Genomic DNA, 27,978 nt, shown 5'->3' with positions numbered 1-27,978 from the left:
AGAGGGACCCCACGAGAGCTGGATTTAGCCCCAGGTGTGAGATTTTGAACCTCTGCTCTATACATTTGGGGGTCAGGGTATGTAAAATAGGGCAGCCACTTATGCATTGCCCCCGAAAAGAGGTCAAAAGAGGACTCAGATTTGCATAACATTTGCATATGCTAATGTATATGTATAGATGCACATTTAGGAAACATATATAATTTAAATGCAAGTACAATACGTTTCACCAGAGTGGGGAAGACTGGGACCAAGTGATCTGTGTGCCTGCTCAGTCTGCTGCTGTTCAGGTACTAAGTGTTGATGGGCAACTTCAAGAGCAGGGATGGGGAACCTCAGGCCCGGGAGCCAAATCGGCCCTCCCCCCAGGTCCCAGTCTGGCCCTCTGGGTTTCCACAGATGACCACGCACCCTTCTCCTGGCCCCACCCCCGTGGTTTCTCTGCTTTTGTGCAGTTTCTGCCCTTCTGCAAGTTTGAAATGCCTCTCCAAAGGCTTAGTTAATGGTAATAAGAGCTATTTAGCTATTTAAGCTAAAACAGGCCAGTATTTTTGTATTTGTGGTCCTGCCCCTTTTGCCTTAGGCTCCACCCACAACTGGAATGCAGCCCCTGGGACCTTCTCTCAACTAGAATTCGGCTCTTGAGCTTTACAGAGGTTTCCCACCCCTGAAATAGAGGCTGCATTCAAATAGAGGACTGTCCTCTGGCAGCTCCTCAAATAGAGGACAATCTTCTATAAGGTAGGACACATATCCATCCTAATTTGAAGAACCACATCTGCCTGTTCCTGCCCACCCATTTAGGTCATCAGCTCCACACCCCACCTCCATCTGAAGTTAAACTGGAAGGTACGTAGGACACGGCTTTTTCAGCGGTGGCTCCCAGGCTCTGGAATTCCCTTCCCTTGAGGCCCTTGCTCTCAGCTTTCAGGCAGACTGTGAAAACAGTTCACCTAGTAATCAACCAACCGACGGTTTCTGATTCTGACTGTTTTAACTGTTTTTACATTGGATGGTGCAATTATACGTTTTCTATTGTGGCATATACATGCCATTGTAAATAAACCTTTTCTTCACAGTTCTCAAATGATGAGGCCGGTCTCGCGGAGGCTGAGGCCAATACTGAAGGAAGCATTGTTGTGTACCTGCTCCCTGCCACCCTGTACTACAGCAGGGGTTCCACCGCACCTATGGCTGCTTCTCTTTATTGCTGCTGCTGCTTTGCTTGTCCAAAGTAGCAGCTGCATCAGCCACTGCTTGTACTTTCTGGGTGATGGTGTAGATTAGGCCTAGAGGGAGAGGCAACTGAATGGGCAGCATCAAGAGCAGCAAGGGGCTGGGACTTCTCAAGGAGGGGACCCTCTGAAGGCATCTTGCCTAAGGGCTCCCCGCAAACCTGGGGCTGGCACCAGTGAAAGCTGGTGGCTCCTACGTCGGTGAGGTGGTGAATCCATTCCGGGTTTCAGTCAGAACCAGTCAGAACTCTAAAGGAGCTTTCCAAGGTGCAGAAGCCTACCATGAAAGTCTGTCCCATAGAAGAGGGCAAAGACTTGTTCTCTGTTGCCCCAGAGGGCAAGACTAGATCTAATGGTCTTAAGTTACAGGAGGACAATTTCCATCGAACCTTAGGAGAAATGTGTCAATGCTAAGAGCAGTGCAACAATGGAAGCAATAGCCTAGGAGGGTGGCGTGCTCTCCCTCACTGGAGCACTTCAAGCAGGGACTGGAGAGCCATCTTTTTGGGATTCTCTTGCATGGGATTTCCTTCATTACGCAGGGGATTAGAGTAGATGGCCTACACAGCCCTCTCCAACTCTGTGATCCTGTTCTTGATGTCCCACTATCAATAGGGACATCACTGATGATGTCCCACTGTCAATAGGGATGTACAGATCAGCAAAACCCGAGCTCATGGAGGTTCTCTGGTTTCCACCTCGAAGCTTGTTCAAACTCACCCATATCAGATTGTGAGCTTTGTTTTTCTCTTTCCGCGCAGCAATTTGTATGCATTTAAGTGTGCTTTTTCCCAAATGTACGCATCGATCGTGTGCATTTTTGAAATGCATGCATTTTCTCCCACTGAATAAAGTGTGTTTGTGCACGTTTTTCAAAAGCATGCATTCTTTCATGCACGTTTTTCAAATCTATGCATTTTTGAACCGTTTTGTTGTTGCTGTTCCATGAATAGCATCACAAGCTCGGAAAGGGACAGACATCAACTGCAGATTGGGGTCTACGTTCAGTCCTGGGAGATGCAAACTGGGGTGAAATCTGGTCAAAAAATGAACTGAAACGAATTTCTCTTACATCCGTATGAGATCCGTATCTGTCGATGTTTCCTGTTGAAGAACTGTTGGAACTGGGCAGGTTAACTGCCTTTCTTGCACAGAAGCTGACAGAAACTGTTTAAGCAGGCTAGGGTCTCCATCAAGGTGCGGGCCAAAGTGTGGATGGGGTTACCTTGAAGGCAGGTTGGTGTGGGTGTTTCCTGAGAGAAAAAATTCCCCTCACCTTATTATGTTCTCCCTGGAAGGGTGGCTGCTTCCAGTGACGATGTGGCATGCTTGCTTCAGGGCTGGTAAACCCCAGGCTCCTCCCTTGGTTGATGCCTCTCCCCCTGTGTCTGCCATCTTGGCAGTTGCTGCTGTTGCCATGATTTAGGAATCTGTTTAAATGCTTTGATGAATGGCTGCTGAAGTGCCTCAGCTTCGTTTTTTATTACTCGCTTTGAGTATTGGTGACACATATGCTCTTTTACAAGCCCACCCTTGTGGTAATTTTCTTAATGAGAATGGCAATTGGAAGGAACATCTTCTACAAAAAAGAAAATGACACACAAGCTCTCTTTTTCTCTCCCCTTCTTCTCCAGCTATTCATTATTCACAATCAAAAGGAAGAATTAGCTTTCAGAATGATCTCTCCAAAAAGGGGTTATCAGTTTGAAGGAGGCACTTCTAGTACTAGGGGAAAGAAGGAGGAGAGAAAAAAAAAAACCTTCAGAAATGAATTGAGTGGCTTACAGGGTAGTTGGCAGAGGCTTATGAAGGGCAGACAGGAATTGCATTATGAAGAATTATTAGCAGACAACTCTTGTGGAAAGCGTATAATTTTATTAGAACAGACAGGGAGAATTTGTCCTCAGTGTAAGAATTTCTGCTTTGAAACGGGGCATTGCTGGGTGGTGCGATGTTGTGTAATGTCTGCACCGCCTCCCCCAGAGAACACTCCAACAGAGCATAATATGAACCAAAACTTGATTTCAGTGCACACACTCATACAGGGAATGGGGGCCATGGGATAGAAATGGGGGCCATGGGAAGAGCAAAGATGAGGATGATCTACTACTGGACTAGTGTTTCTTCTCCCTTGTTGTGTTTGTCTGTCCCACTTCAAAAAAGAAAGAAAGAAAAACATTTTGCATGGCCACTATCAGGGTTCCCTTTGTTATGGTGGGATTTTAATGCTAGAATTGGTGTTGACTTGACTAAACAAGTGGATTGCACCAACCATGGGGGCATGGTCCCCTTATGACCTGGATCCCCCGAGCAACTCCTTAAGGATCTCTTGCCTCCTTACGAGTCCCACCTTCCTTCTTTTAAACTTCCCCTTCCCAATAATGTGGGGTTTATGCTGTAGGCATGGGGTGATTGACACTCTAGACACAGGATTGAACTACAATGGTTTACTGGTGAATTAAAGCAAATCAATCACAACTAAAGGACAATAGAGCTGAGTGATACAAGAGGCATTAAACGAAAATAAAAGTTGCAAAATTCAAGTTCCTTTACCCTAGCTGAACTTAGACTTCTCCAGGCTGCTTCTTCCTGCTCTCTCTTCAGCCTCTGGTCTCCCCAACTCTCCTCTTACTGGCTGTCTCGTTCTCTTTATATACCCTCCTCCTTTAAAACTGAAAGTACTGTTTCAAACCTGAAGAAGTGAAACTTAACTTGGGAAATGAAAATAAAACTTTACCGGGGAAATTAAACTACTCCTCTCAGGGATCCCCCACCCCAAAAAACCCTCCATGCCTCTAGGCCTGACCTTTATCCTTGCCTCTGTAGGCCTCAAACCTTCACAGCCACAAAAGGTTAAATCCACATCTCCTTCGTCATAAAAATATTCACGATGCCCTCCTCCCCCTCCAGCTTGTTTATGAACTCTTGCAGCATGGAAACTGTCTTGTGCATTTATCTTTCCTTAGTGCATCATGCATTCCAAATTTCAACTCCTTTGTGGGGCCAAAGAGCAAATAGCGGGCCCTTTGAGTGGCTTATCTCTGAACTAGGAAACGGGAGGCTCTAAAGGGAGGTGGCTACATCCACATGAAGCAACAGCTTTGATGCCTCTCTTAACATGCTGGTTGTTGATTACTTTCCAGGCACAAAAGAAGAAGAAAGGTTTAAGGATAATCTCTCCAGCGATCCTTCTGAGTGGGTTTGCTTTTTCAATCCACACTGCCCATATTTAATGGTGGTACATCACATGCAGCAGAATGCCTAGTCAAATGCAGAAAATGTGTTTCAAGGCTAAAAGCGATTCTCCACATATAAGGGAAGTATCTTCTGTATAGAATTTTCCTCGATGGAATCTATAGAGGGCATGTGCCCTCTCAATATTTCTCGCAGAGAAATAACTTTGCAATGTTTCTCTGGTCCAGCTCTCATGTGAAGCAGATGAGGTGATAAAACTCTTTCTGGGTTTTGTCATTTTGTGCCAAAGCTGACAACCTTTTATTAAAAAAATAGAAATCTTAATACCTGGACAGGGAGAGGTCAGGGGGTGGAAACCAGTGGACTCCAGCAGAAGCAGACCAAATACCAAGAGCTTTTTCTTTGCTCCTGTGGCTATGGTGAGCTGTACATGTGCTTACCTAGAAGGCCTGTAGCCAGGGGAGGGCTGGGGGGGGGCACCCCCTATTATTATTATTTTTTTTACGAACAAATAATTAAAAAACACTTTACAATTTTGTCTTTAAAATGTCTGCAAACCAGATTAACTGCCCCCCCCCTACAATTTTTGGTGCACCCCACAATTTTTCAGCTGTCCACAGGCCTGGTACAAGGTAACGGAGAGCAAAGAGATGTTGATGTGAGAACAAACTCTACAAGTTCCACTACCAAGATGCCATATTGCTCTATCACAGGGATACAGAAATTCCAGCCTGTAGGCCTGATCTGGCCCATGAAGGTTTGATGTCTGGCCGGTGGAGCCTCCTTGCATTCCTCCAGGAGGTTGTGCTTGGCCTTTAAGCCCCACCCCTGCTCCCAGGGGAATCCTCACCGTTATTTCCAGTCTGGGTTTGGAGATAATAGCAGGGCTGTGGGTGGCAAGGGACCTTTCCTTGACTGAGTCCTTTCATGCAGTGCCCCCTTGGGGAGAGTACACACAGCATGAAGCCAGGGATGCAACTTGTACTGGGAGGAGCGGGTGCTTTCCCCAGCACCAGCTGAGTCCCTTTATCCATCCTGGGAGAGGCACAAAACTTCACACTTCTCCCAGCAGGGAGAAAGGCAAAATACCAGGGCGAGGGCAAGGTGATGATGTCAGTGCTGTGGCCATGCCCACTGATGTCATCCAGCCTATGGAGGGCCTGGTGGTGATGATGGGGAGATTTGGCCCCACACACTAAAATAGTTCTGCACCCCTGCTGTACCACAACCCACCCTGCCTTCCCTGGCTTAACAGAATTGGGGAGGTGGGTGTCTGTGCCAGGACCAGTCGTAGCAGGCCGCACCATTGGGAAGTTGCTGGGGGCTGGGGGTCTCTCCTTGCCACCGCTCCTGCCTGAGCTGCTGTTTCCATTTCCTCCTCCATCAGCACCTCTTCCCACTGTGTCTTCCGTGCCCACATGTCTCCCCACAGTGGACTTTCATAGGATGGACACGTAGGAGAGAAGAGCTAGGGCTGCCTGTCACAATGGGGGGGGGCACTGGCAGCAGGGGGCCCGGGCATGAAGTGCTGCACAGCCCCGGAGAGCTGGCCTTGGCATATGGAATAAGGCACACACAGGCACTCTGAGGTCTCCAGTGCAGCAGCGTGTGATGAGCTGGGACTGAGTGTAACAACGTGGGTCCTTCCTTAGTGTAAACATACAAGTTGAGAAGAGCCTTGCTGGCTGAGACTGTGTTGCCAGTTGTATCGCCAAGAGGCAACGGTTCTTTTTAGGATTCAGAAACAATACGCACACCAGTGGGTGAAGGTTAAAGACTTTGTTGAGCATGAACAAACTTAACAAAGCAAGAAAGCGAAACACTACAGCACAATGATTGCAGCAAGAAACTACAGAGCAAGATTTATTATGGTTACGTCCCTACAATCACTGGGAACCTCCTTAGAATCAGTGACGAACAAACTCCAATTAACAGCCTGGTCTTACGCAGCACCATCTGGATATACCAGCCTGCACCGAGGTTCTGCCCTGAGAGTATCTCAGGGATTCAGATGTGTATTATGCTCATATTAATACCACCTCTGTTCTGGCCATGCTCCAATGACTTCGAGAATGTTTTTACATTCTTGCAAATTGAAAGGATGAGATCTAGCAAGTGGCAGATAGCCAACATAGATAGCCATGTGACCATCCCAGACACTCCTGCCCCTTACTTGGGGATAGACCTTGTTGTCTAGCCAAGGGCTACTATTTAAAGGTAAATAATAGCCTCTCAAGTCACCATCTCAGACAGGTAGCTGATCCTGGGAAATAATGAGACAGAGAAGCACAGCTGAACATAGCTAGCGACTTAAAGCGACAGGCCCAGCTGGAAGTCTAAGCACAGAAGGAGCAACTGCTGTTCACCACTAAACTCCCTGATATAACAATTGTCTTCTGCATTTCTACTACAGAAACCGACAGCACTCAGCCAGATGCTTCTGAGAAGCCCATGGCAAGTCAAGAAGGCAACTGCATGCTACCACTGTTATTCTCCAGCAAATGGCATTGAGTGACATGGAGGTTCTAGAAGTTAGCTGTCATGGGCCATTGATAGATTTATCGTCTGTAAATTTGTCTATAACAGCATTTGATATTTAACTCAGTTGTTTAAATGTGGATCCTTATATAGCCATGGGATGCTGCCTGGCTGTTGGGGGGATGGAATGGAGTGCTGGAAAGGAGCATGGCTGGCTGGAACCCTGAACAGGAGCTCTCCACACTGCAACATTTGGTTGCAGGTCCCACTTGTAACCCGCCTGTAAGTTACATAGTTCAAGCATGTGCATTAAGTGAAAATGATACTGCTGATGTCTGATCTTGCCACGGTCACACATGCCTTAGTTAGATCAGATTTGGGCTACTGTCAAACACTCTGTGTGGGACTGTCTTTGAAAACTGTCCAGAAACTGTGCTGTGGCCAGACTGTGGACTGGGGTCAGTTACAGGGAGCACGTGACTCCCTTGTTACAACACCTTTGATGACTACTGGTCTGTTTCCAGGCACAATTCAAACTGCTGATTATGTCCTACGAAGCCCTATACCACTTGGGACCAGGCTATGTGAAAGACCATCTTCTCCCATACGCACCTGCCCAGAATTTAAGATCTTCAGGGGGAGGGGCCCTCCTCTTGGTACCACTGCCATATTAAAACATTATAATAAGTTTTCTTTATATTTTATGGCAGGCTTTGTCATATACGTTGCTCTGTTGCTGAAGGGTTTTTAAATGAGTTGGTTCTGTTTATTTCTTTTCTTGTTGTTTTAATTATGTTTTTAATTTATTTGGTTTTATGTTATGTTTTAACTAAGATTTTGTTTTTAATCTGGATTTTATCGTTAAACACTTTGAGCAACTTTTTTTTTTTTTTGCAGAAAGAAGGTTATCAAACAAACACATTCTGACAACCAGCTCAAAATTTTGGCTTTTACACAATGGATTTGAAGGATTGACCCTGAGGCCAAAACATTAGCCTGGCTATTGTCCCTACCACCCCTCAGATTGGTTAGCAACCCCACTTTACTGGACAGTTGGGACTGGGAGATCGGATGGTTTACGGTACTCACTAGTGTCTGAACATCCATACTGAAACTAGATTCCTGATCTGAAGTGCAGCAGTAAGTTAAATCCAAAGTGGTGATACTGCAAATACTCTACACTTTCACCAGCATTTTTGAGATTCGAAGCTCCCTTCCAGTATCAGTGTTTCAATCACACCCAAAGAGACTGATAACTTATGCACAGTTCTTTAAGAGCAGTCAGGTAATGTTTGCGTTTTATGGATAAATGGATTAGGGATTTGTCAGGCCAATTTTGTAGATTTCTTTCACGAACATCACAAATCTATAAATTGTCAGGTTGCTTTTCAACTCAAAAATGCCATAAATATTTATCTTGGGGAGGAGAGGCATGTTATTTGTAGCTTCGCCTAATCGTTTAAGTATTTCAAGTATTCAAAACCACTTGTTATTCAAAAGGAGAAAACTGTAGTACAAGAATGAGTAAGGCTGACCAGATTTCATTTGGGTTTGGACTTTTCAGACAAACCACCATTGCATTTTGCTAGGGATGTACAAATCCCTTACCTTGCTCCACTTAGGGGCATCTGCGGTGGGGGGGAGGCGATCTGTCCCTCTGCCCGGAATCCTGCCCGGCTGCAGCCAGACTTCCGGCTGCTGCCGGGCTTTGGCTGCAAATGGCGGCCGCTACGCTGGCCGCCATTTGTGTCCCTGCCAAGCCATGATAGGCTACGTAAGTATCTATGTAGCCTATCACAGCAAAAGACAGGGACGCAAATGGCCAGAGTCTCCCCCCAACCCAGAGCCTCCCCCGCTGCCGGACCTGCCGCCGCCAGGTAGGCTCCATCCCGGGGGGATTCTGTGGGGTGGCGGAAGGGATTGCCCCGTTCCACCACGGACTCTGGGGGCCCGGATTCTTTAGAATTCTAAAGAATTAGAATTCTAAAGAATCCGGCCTCACTGGAGTCCGTGGCAGAATTCTCCGACTTCCCTACATTTTGCAGGATGGATTTACGAGGGGTAATAGCAAGTTTCTACCTCATTTTTATCTAGTGGAAAATTTTGAGATGAATCTTGAGGTTCCAACGTGGGCAAATAATTTGAGGAAATGTGAGGGAAGCAAAAAGAGCTTCGATAAGACTAGCCAAATTCTCAGGGAGGTCACTGACCTACCTGGGTTTGTGTCTTGCCCTGACCTTGACTTGAAGCCCAGAGGGCACAATCTGCCAAACAGGCCAGCAGTTGAGCCATTCTGGGGAGCTTCAAGTGAAAAATGTTCCCGACTTGACTGAAGCCTTTTGGGCAATGAGTCTTGGAGAGAGCAAAGCAAAAACAGTTTAGATAAAGACTAGTGACAATTCTTAGGGGAGGAAGTTTCTTTCCATACATACTTAGAGCTTCTTCACACAGAACTTTTATTTTTTTATTTTATTTAAATTAGAATAATTATTTCTAAATTTGCATCTGCACATCTAAATTAGCATGTGCAAGCGTTATGCAAATCACTCTCTCTTGTCCTCTTGTTTGGTGATGCATTTCCTCTTTTTGGGCAATTTAGAAGTTGTCACCCTACAGCCAGGGAGGTCCGATAGTTGGGTTCAAAAAAGTAAAAACAGAGCCGGAGAGGCTGCTCATCTTGGCCTGCCTGGCCCTTGTCAGCAGGGCTTAGGATAGACAGAGGATTCCAACATGAGAACCCTCCCTCGAGCAGGAGCCAGTCCTGTAGGGTTGTGCCTATTGAGATTGCTCACTCACAGAAGTTTACAGGCCTTTAGATGATGTCATGAACCTCCATGGTGTCTCCTGCACTAAATCACTTTTATTCCATTTTTAAATAGATTGGAGATAATGAGCTATCAAATTATCCTGCTTGTGTTCCGCTTGAGTTCCCTCCGTTAAAAAGGAAAAGCCACAAGAAGAGGAGCTAGATCAATGGAACGAATGAAAGACACAGATACAGGGGAGAAGGAAGGGGAAAGGTGAGGGGGAAAAGGAAGCATGTGTCAGGGGAGTCCGTTGTGATCCTGCATTTAAATGGAAGCAGAAAGCCCCATTTTAAATGCGGGATTTTAGGCTGGTGTAGAGATGCTCTTAGTCAAGATGTAATGACAACTGGAGTCTTTTGTCAAGGAGACCACACACACACACACTCACACACACACGGAATTTAGAATCTGCACTTTACTGCTAGAGATAGGGAGCAAACGGCCCACAAAGGTTGCTTTCAAAATAGATGCTTAGATAATCTTTTGATGTTTAAAACCATTGTTTCTTAAAAGTGATAAAGATAGCCAATTCAAAGTATTGCTTCTCATTGAAGCAGCTTCTCAGTGGAGTACCTCCAGGCCCTGGACTGACTCCACCCATCAACCCCGGTTCACCACTGAAACCTCATGGATAGGAAGAATCCAACTGAGCCTTCCTTGAACAGCAAGGATCCAGCTGAGCCTTGCTTGAACAACAAGGTCTTCCTGAGCTCTGCTGTGTTCCTGTATCCTTGGCTGTTCTTAAGTCCTGACTTCTGGCTTGCTTCTCAGTTCTGCTGCCTGGTTTGTCCGCCATTTCTCACTTGCTCTTTGGACCTGAAGACATGGCTTCTGGTTCTCAGCTTCTGGTTCAGCTCAGACTAGCCTATGGCCCAGCTCTGACAGCAGTAGGCACTTTCTACCAGCTCCAGAAGAGTTTTTATTTGGGGTGTGTGTGTGTCTCTGGCAAGGTTTCTTCTCCTCCCCTGTGTGTAATCACCCAGATGCTCTTCCTCTGGGTCTAAATCACACAGCTGTCCAAAAAGAAAGTGCAGATGAGCGAACAGGCAATGGTGCCGTTCCTTGTCCTCACTTCCATTCTTTGTTGGTGCTCTCCTTCTCAGTTAGAAAGACAGGGTGAGCTGGTATCAATGGCAAGGGGAGGTACAACAGGACCAGTGGCCTCTGGTGGTCAGTGGTGGCCCTCTGCTGAGCTGTGGGCCTCAGCAGATGCCCGATGATGCCGACCCTGCAGCAGAGGCTCAATTATACAAGCAGTCCTCTATTTAGGGTTGTCAAAGAGCCCTTTGGACGCCATCTTAAAGAACCTGATAGGGACTGCCTGCACCTTATCCAAATCCATCCTTCACCAACCCGGTGCCCTCCAGACGTCCAAATCCTTCCCCTTAATTCAAGCCCACACAACTTGCTACCCAAACCCTGCCCACTAGCTACACGTTATCTGGCAGGTGCCTGAATTCTTCTGTTTCTACAGGAATCGAGGGGTTGGATCCAGATTTAAGCTGGATCAGGTACACCGGTGGAAGTCGATTTCCCCACCTCCTCCTTTCCATGTAAGCTCATCCATCCCCCCTCCCAAAATGCTACATGTAGAGAGTCAGGAGACCCTGCTGAGTGGGGTAAGCTATGGTATGAGTGCAGGAAAGTGCATCCCCCAAAACTGGAGGAGCCCTTTCTCTCACAGACCGTCCCTTCCTTTCATGGAAGGCAGATCCTAGATCTAACCCAAGAGCTTTATTGCATCTCTGGTAGGCCACCTTATATGGCTGCATTTTGATTGGTCAGTCAGCAGTTAATTATACAGGCTTGCCCACAGAATCTTTGGTTTCCTTATTTGGCAAAGACAGCACTTGCCAGCACAGCACGACGACCACCAATAAAATCTGTTGCATCAGCACACTGGTCCCGTATTGATTTGTGCCCTTGTGCTGGTATAGAAGTCAACTGAAGCACTCCGACAGCAAAGGGCTAGATTTCAGTTTTGTTAAGAAGTGTTTAAGCTGAAACTATAATGATGAGGACTAGAACCATATTTTCTTTTTTAAGGGCCAAATTCATGCTTTGAAATGCTGTTTGTGCAATACAAAACTTCTCATAGAATCTAAGAAAGTTTGTGAGCAGAGATCCACAGGGCTCTCTAAGTTAACTGCTTGCCAGAGTCTAAAAACACTGTGTGTAAACTCCTAGGTGGCCACAGATTAGTTACTGTATATTTCCAGAGAAAACAAGATGTTTTATTGCTTCATTATTTGTTATTTATAAACCTGGGCAGGTTCCTTCCAATGATTCATGTAAGATTATTGTCCGTCTGATTCTGGCAGTTCCCCATTACACTATGTTAACATATTTCAATAAGTAATCAATTTGGCTTGCAGTATGCTATTGGAATGCAAGTTCCATTACTAGCACCATATTTATTTTGGGTGATAGGTTGTCCATCTTAGTCTCAAGCTACCCTTTTTGCATTTGCCATTTTAGGATAAAATAGTTAAAATATTTGCATTTAAAAAATGAACTAAAGGACTGGACCGCCTCCAGACAAAAACAAGTAATTATATCATTTGTATTGCAAAGCAAGAGCGGCTGTAAAACATCAGCATACTTGGGGGATGGGGGGTGGGAAAGATAAAAGATTGATACTCTTTAACAGGCTTATATTACATGTGAAACGACAGGGAATAAACTAGCTAGGTTGGCATATGAGAAGTTCCTTTGGAAGCGCGAGCGCACACGCACGCGCGCACACACACACAGAAGCACAGTTTTGCAGCTGTCTGTAGCTTAATCAAGTCCTCGCTTGGGTTTTAAGCTTAGCTCTTGTCGCTTGCTTTGATCAGGTTTAGGGCACAACCCTACAGGACTGGCTCCTGCTCGAGGGAGGGCTCTCATGTTGGAATCCTCTGTCTATCCTAAGCCCTGCTGACAAGGGCCAGGCAGGCCAAGATGAGCAGCCTCTCCGGCTCTGTTTTTACTTTTTTGAACCCAACTATCGGACCTCCCCGGCTGTAGGGTGACAACTTCTAAATTGCCCCAAAAGAGGAAATGCATCACCAAACAAGAGGACAAGAGAGAGTGATTTGCATAACGCTTGCACATGCTAATTTAGATGTGCAGATGCAAATTTAGAAATAATTATTCTAATTTAAGGGCACAATCCTATCCATGCTTGGACAGAACAAAGGCCTACAACTCCCAGCATTCCCCAGCCAGCCATATATTGTAGGATTTTTTTTTCTGTCTAAAAGCATGCATAGGATTGTGCCCTTCAACAGCAATACAGTACATCCCTACTGTGGAAGACTGTGACCAGGTGACCTGTGTGCCTGCCTGACCAGCCTGCCTTCCAGATGTGGTTACTAACTGTTTGTGAGGCAACCATATTTATGGCTATTTATCTTTAAGCTGGAATTGGGCAGTACAGCTATTCAAACGGAGGGTGAAAGAACCACTCATAGTGCTTATTAAGCCAGATTCAGTGGTATCAAATTAGCTAATTGTCCACGCTGAGCCATAGGGAACCATTGAAGAGGGGCCAGCAGCTGAGAGCTGGGAACCAGGAGTCAAACAGAGGGGTCAAGTTGTTACTGGTTCTAACTCGCTTTCTGGAGTTGGGAAACCAGTAAAGACTACATTGCCCGGGCAAAGTTCCAGCCTGAGAAGGAGGCCTTGATTGCCCTTTCTCATGAGGAGAGCCAATGAAATGGGGACCTTGACAGCCCTTTCTCATGAGGAGAGCCAGTGAAAGGGAAGCCTTGATAGCCCTTTCTTGCGAGGAGACCCAATGAAAAGGAAGCCTCGATAGCCCTTTCCAGTGAGGAGAGCCAATGGCCAGCTTGGATGGGTGACGTCACTCTAAAATAGCCTTCCCTGAAGTGTGTCCTCCAGATGTTTTAGCCAACAGCTCCGATCAGCTCCCTCAGCATGGCCCAATTATCAGGGATGATGAGAGTGATAGGCCAAAACATCTGGAGAGACCCAGATGTTTTAGAACCAGGAAAGCTCCTCCAGAATCAGGGAACCCTTTACTGCTTAGGAAAGTTTACTCATTTGAAACCTTGATGTCTCACCACATTGGGGCACTGTGCCCTGAGATTGTCTTGGTCTAGTGCTGGGCTGGCAACTCCTGTTACAGTGAAAATAGTTTGTGCCTGTTGCTGCTGTTCAAATTTGAATAATTTATTCAATTTTAAGTCCACAAAAGTATCACTGAACGTAGTGATTTTCTTGTACGTTAAAAATAACAATGATCAGGACCATTGTTTTTAGTTTGCCTTCATTCTTCTCCTGGTAAATTGTGGTCTCATTGCATAACACCCCCCCCCCCCATCAGAGTGTGTATCCTGGTGCATTTCAGCTTGAGCATTTCTACATGAGGCTTTTATTGCATGCTCGTCGTGATTGGCCACTCATGGAAGTTTGCAGATCTTTACACGATGCCATCAACCTCCAGGACATTTCCTGCACTTTCCCCCCTTTGTCCTGCTTCCAAAAAAGATCAGAGATAAGCTGTAATAAACCTTAATGGCGCCATATTGGCAGTGTGAAATGCCGCTGTTGGACTATAATTCAGCCACTAGATGGCACTGTTTCACTGAACATATAGAGCATTGTTGAGAAGGGAAATTTTCAATTCCAAATCATGTGTTTGCTGTCTAAAAGATCCCGTCGTAAATCCAGAAAGACTCTAGAAGAAGAAAGCCCTGGTAAGGATGTGGGATTTTTGCTTAATGTAGAGAAGCCCCTTGGCATCTGGTAATTTTGTTTTGGTGTTTGCCAGGGGTTGTTCAGTTTGTTTAGCCAGGAGAATAATATCACTCAACACAGCTGAAGAATCAGAAAGAGGTTCATATCTGGTCAGAAACAGCTTTGCTACTTGCTGGAGACATTTTAAGCAGGAGCAAAGTGAATAAAAAAGACTGATGCTTTTGAAAAATGAAAGGTTGCATTTATATTGTAATTCAAATTGGGTTCTGTGAATCTTCAACATTTTAACATAATACTCATAAGGAATCCAAACATTCATGAATAGCCAGTAAGAGAAACTAAGGTAAAACTAACTTGGCAGTTTTATTAATGAAAATATTCAGAAAATCATTTTTTAGCTATTCACAACCAAATCGAATCTTGAACAAGGAGGACTTTAGGATTTAGCCAACACTTTAAAATTGCGGAAGGGCTTCCTCTGTTTGCCAAAGGTCTTGTGTGAATATGAATAACTGATTCAATCCCATTTCTGTCTAATTATTTTATTGATATTTGTCTGGCCTGCATCTACTTTAAATTAAGGTTTGAGGGCTTTTTCTCTTTGCAACAAAGTTTGCATTTGGGATGGACGATCTGTTCTCCTGTTGGCATAAGGAGATTTTCATTGATCATTTTCTTTAATGTATTCACCCTGCTTTCCCTCCTCACCTCCCATGTAAAACCTTGTGCAACATCACCAAAGATTTATTGTCAATGATTTATTAAAATGTAATCTGCAGGTTAGTCTGTATCATAAAATGAAATCTGTGGGCTATCTTGGTTTAAATGTGCATCCTACTTTGTCAAAGAAAACAAATGATTAAATCTTCATTAGTCTGGGAGGAATCTGATAATGAAATAGGAAATGTTATGACCCCCCCCCTTCCCCCTCCTAGTATTAGGATACTTATACTGCAAATCAACACACAGCTTAATTGTCATGGGGGGTGGGTGCAACTCTCTTTAATGGTTACTTTCTCCCCCCTATCCTATACTTTAATTTGAATTATCCAATCTTGTTTAATTTTTCCCTGGGAAAGGTTTCCGCTTGCCCTAGCAATATTATAGTTGCTAATTCAATTACATTGAAATAGTTTAATAGAAAATATAATTGCTTATTCATACAGAATACCCATTAAGGAAGTGCAAAGGCTTGTACCTCCAGGTAAATGCAGATTGGTACTTTGGAAACTCAAATGGAAATGCTGGATAGGTGGAGGTTCTGGCTGATCTTTAATTGTTCATCACCTGCCTCCCAAATAATATGAATGGACCCAAACTAAATGACCACTCATTACAAGTTTCAATTTAGGAGCTTGGCTGGGGTCAGCAGATTGCTTATGCTGATCGCAATGATTTGAAGTTGTGATTACCATAAGCAATTTAAATTTTATCGATCCAACCTTCTGAAAGTTGTAATTGAGCATAGATGTTGGGCCTGTGGCTCTCCAAACTAAATTGTACTCTGAAGCCCTTGCTGGATTACTGGAATAATCAATAAGCAGTCAGTCACGTTAACAATGAAATAGCTCCATTAACATACAGCACTATTGGTGAAACTTTATTTAGGAAGGGTGCTGCATCCACTTCATTGTTTTATCAATGGCTCTCCTTGTCGAGGGCAAAAGCATTGCTTTTGTTTGTCTAATTAATTTGTGTAGCCCTCCTCCTCCTCACTAACTATGATCTGCAAATCCAACTTTATATTGTAAAGACCTTTTTGGGGAGAAGGGGGGTGTTAAAGAATAGCTCTGCTGCTTGGAATTGTGGTTTGCTCCTCGTATCGCCTTGGAAATAATTCAGGACTTCCAATGTAAACTGTACTATTAAAGTTTTCTCTAATTCAGCTTTCTCCTCTGCAGAACCATTGATTGCACCGGGACTGCAATTTATGTGATTTTCGGTAAGCCAATAGTAGACCGGTCGGTCATATATCATTTTGCGGGCCAGCTGCCTTTGCTCACCCATGGCCCCACTGAAGATGCTGTCCAGACCATAAGGTGAGTCTCCCATATCATTACGGGGTCCTTTGATATGAGGTTGGGGGACAGAAAGGAGGGAACAGAAGGTTCCCATTTTGATGAATGAAATACTTCATGGACTTGTGATTACAGTTACATGGACTTGTGATTACGCTCAGTCCAACCTGCCACACCCTGCAAGAACCTTCTGGAACACACGTTGCTTTGTAAAGAGTCCTTGCCCCTTGTCAGGGTTCCCCTTATGGCCTGGACCCCCTGAGCAACTCTTTAAGGAGCTCTTGCCTCCTTAAGTGTCGCACCTTCCTTCTTTTAAACTTCCCCTTCCTAGTAATGTGAGGCTTAGATTGTAGACTTGGGGTGATTGACACTCCAGACACCTGAGTGTTAACCACAACAGTTTACTGGTAAATTAAACCAAACAAATCACAACTAAAGGCCGCCATTTGCGCCTCTGTCTTTTGCCGTGATAGGCTACGTAAATATTTACATAGCCTATCACGGCAAAAAACCAGGAACACAAAAAATGCCGCCATTTGCGTTCCCTTTCGTGCCGTGATAGGCTAAGTAAATATTTACGTAGCCTATCACAGCCTCCGCAGGGACGCAAATGGCATCTGTGCGTTAGCCGTGATAGGCTACGTAAGTATTTACGTAGCCTATCACAGCAATAATGAAGAAGCGAATGGTGGCCGCAGATGCAGCCGCCATTCACAAAGCAGCGCGAACGGCACCAGGTAGGTGCTCCGTTTCATGCGCCTTTTGCGGGGTGGTGGGGTGGGGGGCTTTCTTCCGCCATGGATTTTGGGGGGCTGAATGCACTGGCATTCGGCCTCACTGAGATCCGTGGCGGAATTCTCCAACATCCCTAGGATGAGCAGCTTCCCAGAAAAATGTGGTGGCAACCTCAATTCAGCACTAACCTGGTTGAATACTCAAGGATTTAATACCAGACTTCTAAGAGCAAAGTGCTCAAAGTCCTGGGCCTGGATGGATGAATCTGTCAGGTTCAGTTTCTCCCACATCCATTTTTTAAAAAAATCTCAAGCTCTTTTTGTCCAGAATATGGAGAACTTTGTGAATTTTGGTAAATTCTTATCAAAACTGAACTGAAACTAAATTCTTACCCATCCCTAACGCTGGAGCACTTGCAAAGAGGCTCTCTGGAGCTCCAGGCAGGAATTTTCCTTTACCTGCCAGGGGTTGAAACTTAGACTTTTTGATGCAATGCAACAGCTCTGCCACTGATCTATGAGACTCCCCCCCACCCCTGCCTCACCACGAGGAACATAGGAAGCTGCTGTGTGTGTATATATGTGTGTGTGGTGTATATATGTATTTTGTATTATTTATTATGGTTTTGTTAGTCATAAGAAAGGGCAAGGAGTTATACATGCACTCAAGGCCAGCTCCAGCCACTATAAATCTTAATTAGCCCCCTCCCCTGCTTCTTAGATTGTAACAGGCAATGCCAACATATTTTCAAGTATATCTTCACACTCATAAGGGCTAGAAACTTGTGTCCCACCCCCAAACAAAAGCTGAGATTTTCTGGAGGCTACATTCTGTGAGTTTTATGTGTTCTGTGGAATTGTGGCAAACGTGGAACCCTCAGCAAAGCAATTCCTTCTGCATTCTTATGATTGCCTCCTTATTTTTATATCCAGAGTGTGACGTTTTTAGGTGATTTCTAAATGGAACTGTAACCAAATGGAGTGGGGGTGGAGGAAACTCACCAAAAAGCTTTTATTGGGAGCCCTTTTACACTAAAAATAATTAAGTTTTGAGATCCATTTAATTTTTACTTGTTCTAAGCACCATCATAAACATCCGCCATCTGGTACAAAAATTGCTTCATATGGCAGGTGGAGATTTATTTTAAAGTTCTTTGTCTTGATACTTTTCCCTGCTGCATTTTCCAGTGGAGTAATTTAAACTTGCAGGTATTTAAATAACCATTTATCGCTATAATGGAAGAGCACAGTTAAAAAGATATACTCTGTATAACTGCTGTCATTTCACCATAGGAACATGTGACTTTCTGAAATGGCACAAACCGGTTGTCTGTGGTTCCCTGGCCTCCTACCTTTAATTGTGACTAGTGTTTGGATGTTTGAGAGGGATCGTAGAACCGCAGTGCCAAATGGAACAATGAAATCCTCTAGTTCCATTTTATTGTTGCCCAGATCATACCATGCCATGAAAAGAAAACAGAAACAAACAGAGAGATCTGTAGTAGAAGAGTTTGCAGGTCAATGGGTAAATAATGAGACAGACTTATTTTTTGATTGCCCTTTTAGGTAAAAATGCTTAATGTGCTAACTGTGATCATTAAGATAAGCTCAGATATACAACCAAAGATGGAACAGATATGAGCCTCGGTATTCTCCCGTTGTTCCTAGCATATAAAAGTAGCATATGAACATGAGAGTTATTTACATGACCTAAGTTTCAGGTTGCTGACAAGGCCTTTGCTGTTGCATTTCCAAGATAAGCTTTCTCAGTATCTGGTAGACTACTGAGGCAACAATTTGAAGATACCAATAAGAAAAAGGGGCATCTCTACACCAGCCCCAAATCCCGCATTTAAAAGGGGGCTTTCTGCTTCTGTTTTAAATGCAGGATCACAATGGACTCCCTTGACATGCGCTTCCTTTCCCCCCTCCCCTTTCCCCCTCCTTCTCCCCGTATCTGAGTCTTCCATTTGTTTCAAGGAGCCATCTCAATTGTAGGATAAAAGCTCCATGTGAAGGAGCCCAAGGCTTGCCAAGCCCAACATCAGCAAGCAGCATTCTTGGACAGCCACCAGGGTCCCAGCAGCAGGACCCGCCACTGATGCCATTTCTGCAGGGTCAGCATCAAGGCTAGGCAGGGTAGGGCACCTGTCAGGGCCCCAACCCCAGCAGGGACCCACTAACGAGCCGGCTGGAGTTGTTCCTCCTCTTCACCATTGCAACCTGCTTGTTCACTTCCTTGTCGCTGGCCCAGATGTTGGTGGCGGTGAAAAGGAGGAGCAGCTTGTGGTTCAGAAGGGCAGGCAAAGGCTAATGAAGGAACAGGAGCAGCAAAGGGATGATCTTTGCACCGCTCCTGTGCCCTCGTTGGCTGCACACACACCTCAGCAGCATCTGATTGGTTCAGATCACTGCTACTCAAAACGTAAATTAAAATATGGTTTTGTTTTCAAATGGAGCAGCCCAGGCCCTGCGGGCTTGTCCGGCTGGCTGCTGTGGTGCTACCTTTTGCCAGGGCCAGCCAGGCTAGGAGGACGAGGACGAGCCGTCACTGCCGCAGGAGTCTGGCCCTGTCAGCAGCTGTGGCAGGGTCAGGGCTAGGCCCTTTTGAGCCTCTGGGCCCAATTGTAATGCATCTCTGGGAAGGAAGTGGCAGCAGCGCCCCGTGCTCCATTGTTGCTGCTGTGCTGCAGGAGTCATAGGCAAAGCTGACAGCTTTAAATGTGTTAATAAAATGAGGAATAGAAAAGAAATAGAAAAGAAGAACAAAAAGGGGAGGAGGTAAAAAGTTCTCCTTAGCGGAATCGCAAGCTTCTCCCCTTCTCCAAACCATTTCAGTCTTCCCCTTTCATTCCATTTTGGGGTTTTGGTCAAAAGGACTCTCCCACCAAGTTTGATCCAAACCCCAAAGCAAAAAGAAAGGCGATCAGCCCTAGTTTACAGTGGCTATTGAAACATTGAGAAATGCCTGGAAACATGCCAGGATGACTCGCTGTCCAGATTATTGGTGATTATCAGTAGGTGTAAATTTTTATGTGTTTTCGGTGAATTTCTACCTAGTGTTGTAATTTGATTGTGATGGCTTTGGGGTGAGCAATAAACATTTCAATTAATTGGATAACTATAATTTCCCATGGTTGACTGTATATCCTCAGTTTACAATCTATGTTCTTTCTAAATGGTACAGACTTGCTGATAAAGGACTAAGTCAGAGCTGATGGACACAATTGTTCTGTGCGGCCAGGTGCTCTTTTATATATATAAAATTGCACTGTATAAACGGGTAATTTGAATTGTTGGTCAGGAATACAAACAATCAGCAATTTTACACACTGCTGGATGCTGGAATTGGTATGACAAACATTGATGAAGGATTTAGCTGGCTATGTTCGTCATGCATTGGGATTTGCATGCACGGCAAATGCACAGGGAGCCATTTGCTTTATGGAAAATGGTGGCTGGCCAAGGACAAGACATTCATGTGAACATAAGTGAATGATAGTTACCGTTTTGCAGTCTCCTCTTTACATACTACTGGAATATTACAGGTTGGCCCATGAGGCACAAAACCCAGTAGATGAATTACAATAAACACATTCATAAATGAATTGCTGTGGTTTTTAAAATATAATGCTTTTCAAGTTCTAATTCATGATATATCAGTACTTGGTTTTCCAGTCTTTCCTTGCCACTTTCTCCTCTGTGCTGCCTCTTAATTTATTGACTAAGGGTGCATTCCTATTCAGATAGGTGGCTGCCTCCGAACTCGGAGGTGACCGCCTATCCAATGCAGGGCAGGAGAAACATGGAGGGGATTATTCCCTCCGCACTCCTCCTGCCCTGCATTTTCTGCTAGACAGCCGATTTTGGCTGTCTAGCCACAGGGGGGCTGAGCGAGGGAGGAGCCTGCCGGATAACATATAGGATGTGTCATACAGGCATTTCTGCTCTCCCCACCCTGGAACACCCCCAGACACGCCCCTTTTCGGCTGCTCCGCACTTCTCCTGAAAGCGCAGAGGATGGGGCTGTTCCACGCTGCCTCTGAGTGTGGAAGTGGGGGGAGGTCAGTTCCCAGAAAACCACATATCCTATGGCTGTCTAGCAGCCATAGGATCGCTCCCTTAATTTATTGACTTATGGTCTTAGACTTCCGGTCTACAGCCGGGGTGCAGGACACTGGCACCACACCCACTGGCCCCACACCCTTTCTCCCAACCACCAGTTGTTTAGTGGCTCCCCAGCTTTTGTGCAGTCTCTAAAAGATCAAAATTTGTCTCCTAAGGATTCATGAATGGCAGACGGTCCCAGTTCCGATCCCCAACATCTCCGGTTTTAAAAATCATTGGGTAGGTGATGTGATGGGTAGGTGATGTGAAAAGCTTCTGCTTGAGATCCTGCAGAGCTGCTGACAATCAGTCCTATGAAGCTGCCTGATCCTGAGTCAGACTCATGGCCAGCACCAAGGGTTGGCATGGTTGGGCACCTGCCGACGGCCCACACTTCAGCAGGGGCCCACTGACAGGCCCCCCGGACTTGTTCCTCCTCATCACCGTTGCACCCTGCTTGTTCAGCATCCTCTTGTTCTGGCCCAGACAACGATGGTGGTGAGAAGGAGGAGCAATAGATGCCCCTGCCTTCTTCCTCACTGGTTTTCTGGTGGTCAAGCAAGCAGTAGCAATGATGAGAAAGAGGAGCAAGAGCGGTTGGTCACAATGGTGGTGGACAGGTAGGCTCACTGAAGGAGGGCCCCCCTTGAGGGTGTTTTTCCCAAAGGCCCCCCAGAACCTTGAGCTGGCACTAAGTCAGTAGTCATTGGTCTGTCACTAAGTCACTAAGCTGTCACTAAGTCACTAAGCTGTCACTAAGTCATTGGTCTGTCTTGCCCAGTCTGTGCTGACTGACAGCTGCTCTTCGTGGTCTGTGGCAGAGGTTGTTCCCAGCTCAGCTACCTGAGATTGTTTGAACTGGTAGACTAAGGGTTTCGATTTCGGCTGTCTAGCCGTGTGACTGACCTCAGAGTACAGGAAGCAGCGGCCAGACAACATGTAGGATGTGTTGTACCAGCATTTCTGAACTCCCCGCCCTGGTCTGCCCCCGGGAACACCCTGTTTTCGCCGCTCCATGCTGCTCTTGTGAGCACAGGGCCAATCCGCACTGCCTACGAAGCAGTGCGGGAGGGGGTGGGGGTAGGTTCTCTGGGAACTGACCTCAGAGTGCGGGTTGGTTCCCAGGAACCGACCTATCCTATGGCCGTCTAGCCACTAACTAGCGGCCATAGGATTGCGCCCCAAACTGGGAGCATGCACCCATGGCATCTGCCTCATAGAAGACTAATACACTCTCCATTGTACCGCTCAGCCCTTAACTGGGTGGGGATCCTTCTGGTGAGTGGAGGGGAAAGGGATACTCTGGTATGAGTGAAAGAATACTTTGGTTTTGGGGGAGACTTTTATGTGGAGAGGAGATCCACTGCTGTGAGTGGACCGGCAACACAGGTGAAGCAGATGTGTTTTGGAAGGGGGCCCTTTGGTCTCTGGATTTGATAGTTTCATTTTACCAAGTGGGACTGTTATTATTATTTTTAATGTGTTTTGTAATTCAATGTTTTTATTGTAAGCCACTTTGAAGAAGCTGGAAAATCACGGTATACATTGGTAAATAAACAAACGATCACATAATAATGTTTGTAATGTTTAAATTGTTGTGAACTGCCCAGAGAGCTTCAGCTATTGGGCAGCATAGAAATGAAATTAAATAAACCAACCTGGATTGATGGCAGGTAATGGTTGACTTTTGTTAATCATGCTGACTTTGCTGGTTGAACTTGGGGTGACCTCATGGTCCCATCGAGAAATGGGCTCTATGGTCATCACGTGTGACTTGGTCTTCCAGTGCAAGAGTGCCACAACAGTCTGAAATTATTTCATCAGACACCCTTTTCTACAGAGTGTGTTGCCTGCTCTGATTTGGACTCACAAATCAGTCTCTCTCTTGCTTAGGGATTCAGTGCAGAACCAAAACAACAGGAAGACATGCCGATCGAGGGATTTGAAAGAAAGATTTTTTAGCCCATCTTTAATAGCTGTATTCAGAAAATCAGCCAGATTTTTCCTTTCAATCAAGCCAATGCACTCAACTGGATAATATCTCGTGCACGTGAATTCTTTGGCTAAGTAAAGAGGCAAAAAGAAGCATCTCTGATTTGTACTGTTGTTATTGCCCTTTCATTTGGAGTGACCATACCCTCAGATGTGAAAGTCAGAGGAAGGAGGTGGGAAAAAAAGAGTGGTTGATTAGTTTTCACTGTGTCTTTTATGCATTTGAATACCTTAATCAAGTCCCTTCTAACTTTTCTTCAGTTGGGTTTTGCTGTCTCTCAGCATGCTTTATGTGACATGAATGAAGTACAAATTGCAACACAATCTCAGTACATATTCATTCTTCTTCTTTTTGAAATAAAATAAAATCACCCCCTTTGCCTTCACTTGCATTCCTTTTGTGTTTGTTTTCAGCAATGATTCCCGTGATTGTGTTTACTGGCATTGAATGCTCAAGCAGAAGCAAAGGAATATTCTGAGAAAGCAAATAGGAATTTGCTAATGTAAGTATTTGCATGGAAAAAAACACACACCCAACAACAACCTTGACACTCAAATTTCCATCCACTCATCAAATCATGGACAAGAAACATCCACATAACCTTTGGGGCCTGTTGCAAATCATAAAAACAGCTTGAGTTTCTTAAAGCAAACCTGTGCATAAATTCATTGCAGATATCCAACACATCACATTTGATTTAGTGGGGCTTCCCAGCAAATAATTTTGAGTTGTCTGCCTCTTACAGCTAAGATCAAGCAGTTGCCTAATTTATCTTTATTTATTTAAAATATGTACGCTCTGCCATTCCTTCTCATTTCTGAGATGTCCATCAGTGATTGTTGTATGTTTGCTTTCAAGGTGTTTTGCCACTTATGTGGAGCCTTCTGGGGAATATTTGAGAGTTGTTCATACATTTGACTCAGCTGGTGATCCTTTTTGCACCGTGGAGAAGCATAACATGTGAAGTGAGGGTACCACACAGAGACCCATATGTACTGAAACCTGATTTGTTTTATCTTCCTCCCTTTTTTTCAGGGGGAAGAATTGTGTGAACCTCTGAACACATCGGTCCTCTATGCAGAACCTCATATGAAATAGTTTATGAAGGCCTTATACCTGTTCCCCTACCTGTGTGAAGTAGGTCACACTGACCTTGCTTGGTAAGGATCACTGGGTAGCGTGGCCATGTGTCTTGCTTGACAGAACTCTATTTGAAGGCATCTTCTATAGGAAGGGCTGTCCAGTCTGTCTAATGTAAAGATCAAGAACCATATGAGGGAAGAGCAGGAACCTTGAAATTGCCCATCAACAGCAGACTAAGCAAGCACATGTAGGGTGGTCAGTTGTCCTCTTGTACAGAGAAGAAGGGATGCCAGATATGTCCTCTGTTTGAAAGACTGTCTAGTCCAAGTCCAATTTAAAGATAAAGAACCATCAGAAGAAAGAGCTGGGCCTTGAAGTTGCCCATTAACAGCACCTGGGCAGCAGACTGAAGAAGTCACACAAGTCACCTGGTCACAGTCTTCCACAAGATGGTAAGATGTACTGTATTTCTATTCAAATTATAATGATTATTTCTAAATGTGCATGTATACATATAAATTAGCATAAGAATATTTTCTGCAAATCTGTGTTCTATTTTTTGGCTATGCATATGTGGCCACCCTATGACTAGGCCTATAGAGAGACATGGATTACTACAAGGGGCAAAATAGGAGTTGGCTGAAATCCTCATACTAAAGGATCTTAGGCTCTCAGCTTCAATTATTGATTGCATCTTTGCTTCATCCACTGGAAGAAACTCCAGGGCATCTTTCAGACCAGTGGAGGCCTGAGAGGTGCTTTGATCTATTTGCAGAGAAGAAGCAACATCAACTCCCCTATGGATGGAGACAGACAATACCTTTTTCAGAGAGGTGATGTGAGAAGAAGCAACATTGCCTGCAGTGTACACATGGACCCCTTTACTGTCTCTGTTATCAGATTTTGCAGGTGTCTGCAGTGCTTCAGAAACTTAGAAAGCTAATTATGCTGCAAGGAACTGAATTGAGGTTTAGGCAAAAGTGAGCACCCCTGTCCGATACCTTGCAAGTAGATTTTTGTTGAGCAAGGCCTTGTTTGCACTCTAAGCAGTTTGCAGTCAGGGCCTGATTGGCTCAACCCCCAATCCAGATGAAGATCAGTCCCTGACCCACCACTATTAATGTCTTTCCTAACCTTAATAACAGCATGGGGGGCGGTTGATCTTCATCACGATCAGCTGAACAGCATGGAAGAGGGGAAAGCTTTTGAAAGTGCAGATCCAGTGGGATCTGTATTTTCAAGTGCTCTTCTCTCGTTGCTTGGGTGGGAAGGCTTAGGTGAAGCCTGGCAGTGACTCCAGAGGCCACCGGAAGCTCAGCCCAGGATTGCATGTAGGCCATGGGGGATCAGGTTTCCTGCTCCTTATCTACCGGAAGCCCCTTGAGCCTTGGTAACCTCCTTTCCCATATGAAGCTGGAAGGAAGGAAGGAAGGAAGGAAGGAAGGAAGGGGAAAAAATCCTTCTGCATTTGTGCAATAATCTTGTGGGTGCATGGAATGCGCCCAGAGCAATGGCATTCTTAACAGGCGCTTATGCTAATCCTCCAAACCATCAGTACATGTTGTTTTATAAATAGTTACCTTTGAAATGGAGCATTGTTTAAAGCCAGATGGTTGGCTTGAATTTTCATTCTTCATTTTTGCTTCTCTGGTGAATATGCAGATTTACGGGTTGCTTTCTATTTTCCCACAGCTCCGTCTAATATTTACATTCAGATAATGCTGACGAAGGGGATGAAGAGGCCAGACATTAAAAAAAAGGAATATAGGGCACAGTGTTTGCTTCTGAAGTGAGCGTGTGCAGCAATAAAGGTGTGCTAACGAGGTATTAATCTTCTATTCCTCCCTCCCTCTACTTTTCGTCTTACATGAAAGCTGCTGTGATTAGAATAAAGGGTGAAATGAACATAAGTATGATAAATGATAATGTCCCCATGGGAGTAAATATACCACTCAGAGTGAGCGAGCGAGAGCTTTGCTAATCAAGCTGGGCAAAGAGCTAATGCACTCTGAGAACACCCGCCTCAAAACGAGACTGAATTTGAAAACAGTGCACTTGAGTTGCTACTGTAAGGGGGAACAAAGAGTACAGTGATGTGAGATGGGTAGATTACGGTTGCAAAAGGAGCTCAGAGAAAGTGCCTGATGAAAAAGGAATGCCTTTAAAAAAATATGTGACAGCACAAATGGGTTTTGGTAACAGCACCGGAGCCAGTGTGGCAGTGCCAGACCCAGGTTTTTGGGGGCCCCTGGGCAAGATACCCTCAATGGGCAAGAAACCCCCAATGGACCCCCTCACCTCATGAGTCTTTCTTCTCCCCACCATTGTCAGCAGCTACTATCACTCCTCTTCCTCTCCCGCATCACTGCTACCGCCTGCTTGCTTGACAGATAGACAGCCAGTGAGCAAGTAGGCCATGGCATCTCCTCACCACCACCACCACCACCACCATCACCACCACCATTGTCTGGGCTAGTGAGAAGCAGGTGAACTAGCAGGTTGCATTGGTGAAGAAGAGACAGGTGCCCAACCATGCCTACCCACGATACCTGAAGTGTGGGGTCAGTGGGAGCATCTAGAATGATTATCTTCTGGAACTGGGACCTCAAAAAACACACCAGGTTTTTAAATTTGTGATGTGACAGCTTTCATTTATTTACTTATTTACAACATTTGTATACTGCTCCATATCTAAACAGATTCTGGAGCGGTGAACAACAAGGGATAAAATGAACCAAAGATAAAAAGGATGAAACATGATATTAAAATTATTCTTTAAAAAACGGAGTGCCAATAAAACCTGGTTAACCAAGGAAGGCTTCCCGGAAAAGAGTTGTTTTCAGGAGGTGCCGAAAACAACCCAGAGGTTCATCGCATGAAACTGAAATCCCACATCCTCACTGGGGCTTTCTGCTTCTTGATTCTTTGTGGAATTACAGCGGGCTCCTTTACACAGGTGGACATATAGTTTGAATCAAGGAAAGTTCTTCCACGGCAAGTTCTATACACTTCTATACGCTTCATTTTAAAGCCACTAGATGGCGCTGTGACAATAGCGCTTTCCCGTCATTGCACACAGCCGATGGAACAGATTTTCGTCCCTTGTCGCTTGATCTCCAATCTTTTTGAAATATTGTAGTAACTACTGCTGCTCTTTCTCTCACCACCATTGTTGTCTGGGCCAGAGCAAGAGGTGGGTGAACAAGCAGGCTGCAATGGTGAAGCGGGGGAACAAATCTTGGGGCCTCTTGTCAGTGAGCCCATGCTGGGGTGTTAGTATTTGGCAGGTGCCTGACCATACCTACTCAACCATGCCTACCCTGGGTGGAGGGCAGACTGTATGGCACAAACACACGGCTTAGTCTGTTTCTCATCTATCAACATTTGCCACCCCACCTGAGGCGGCTGCCCAATACTGCCTAAAGGTAAGCCACCCCCCCCCCCCGCTCTCTCTTAGGGTGGCCACTTACACATCACCAAAAAAGAGGAAATGCATCACCAAAGGGACAAAAGAGAACACCAATTTGCATAACATTTGCATATGCAAAATACAGGATATATTGGAAAAATTAGAAAAAATAGCTATTATTTAAATAGAAGTAAAAGACATCTCACTATAGCAGA

The 27,978-nt window shown here is 45.0% G+C and overlaps 1 long non-coding RNA gene across 1 annotated transcript; it reads left to right on the top strand.

The window, feature by feature from the left end:
* Positions 1-27,957, top strand: LOC146339384 (uncharacterized). Its single transcript, XR_014784237.1, has 6 exons — positions 1-8,048; positions 16,321-16,458; positions 23,685-23,773; positions 24,307-24,806; positions 26,047-26,178; positions 26,686-27,957. It is a non-coding gene; the product is annotated as an uncharacterized LOC146339384 (long non-coding RNA).
* Positions 27,958-27,978: the final 21 nt, after the last annotated feature.

Source organism: Heloderma suspectum, chromosome 7, assembly GCF_057233095.1.
Source record: "Heloderma suspectum isolate Gila_16-S chromosome 7, 16-S_ref, whole genome shotgun sequence".
NCBI classification, from domain to species: domain Eukaryota; kingdom Metazoa; phylum Chordata; class Lepidosauria; order Squamata; family Helodermatidae; genus Heloderma; species Heloderma suspectum.
The sequence above is the reverse complement of the archived record's forward strand: the minus strand, read 5'-3'. Positions and strand labels throughout refer to the sequence as shown.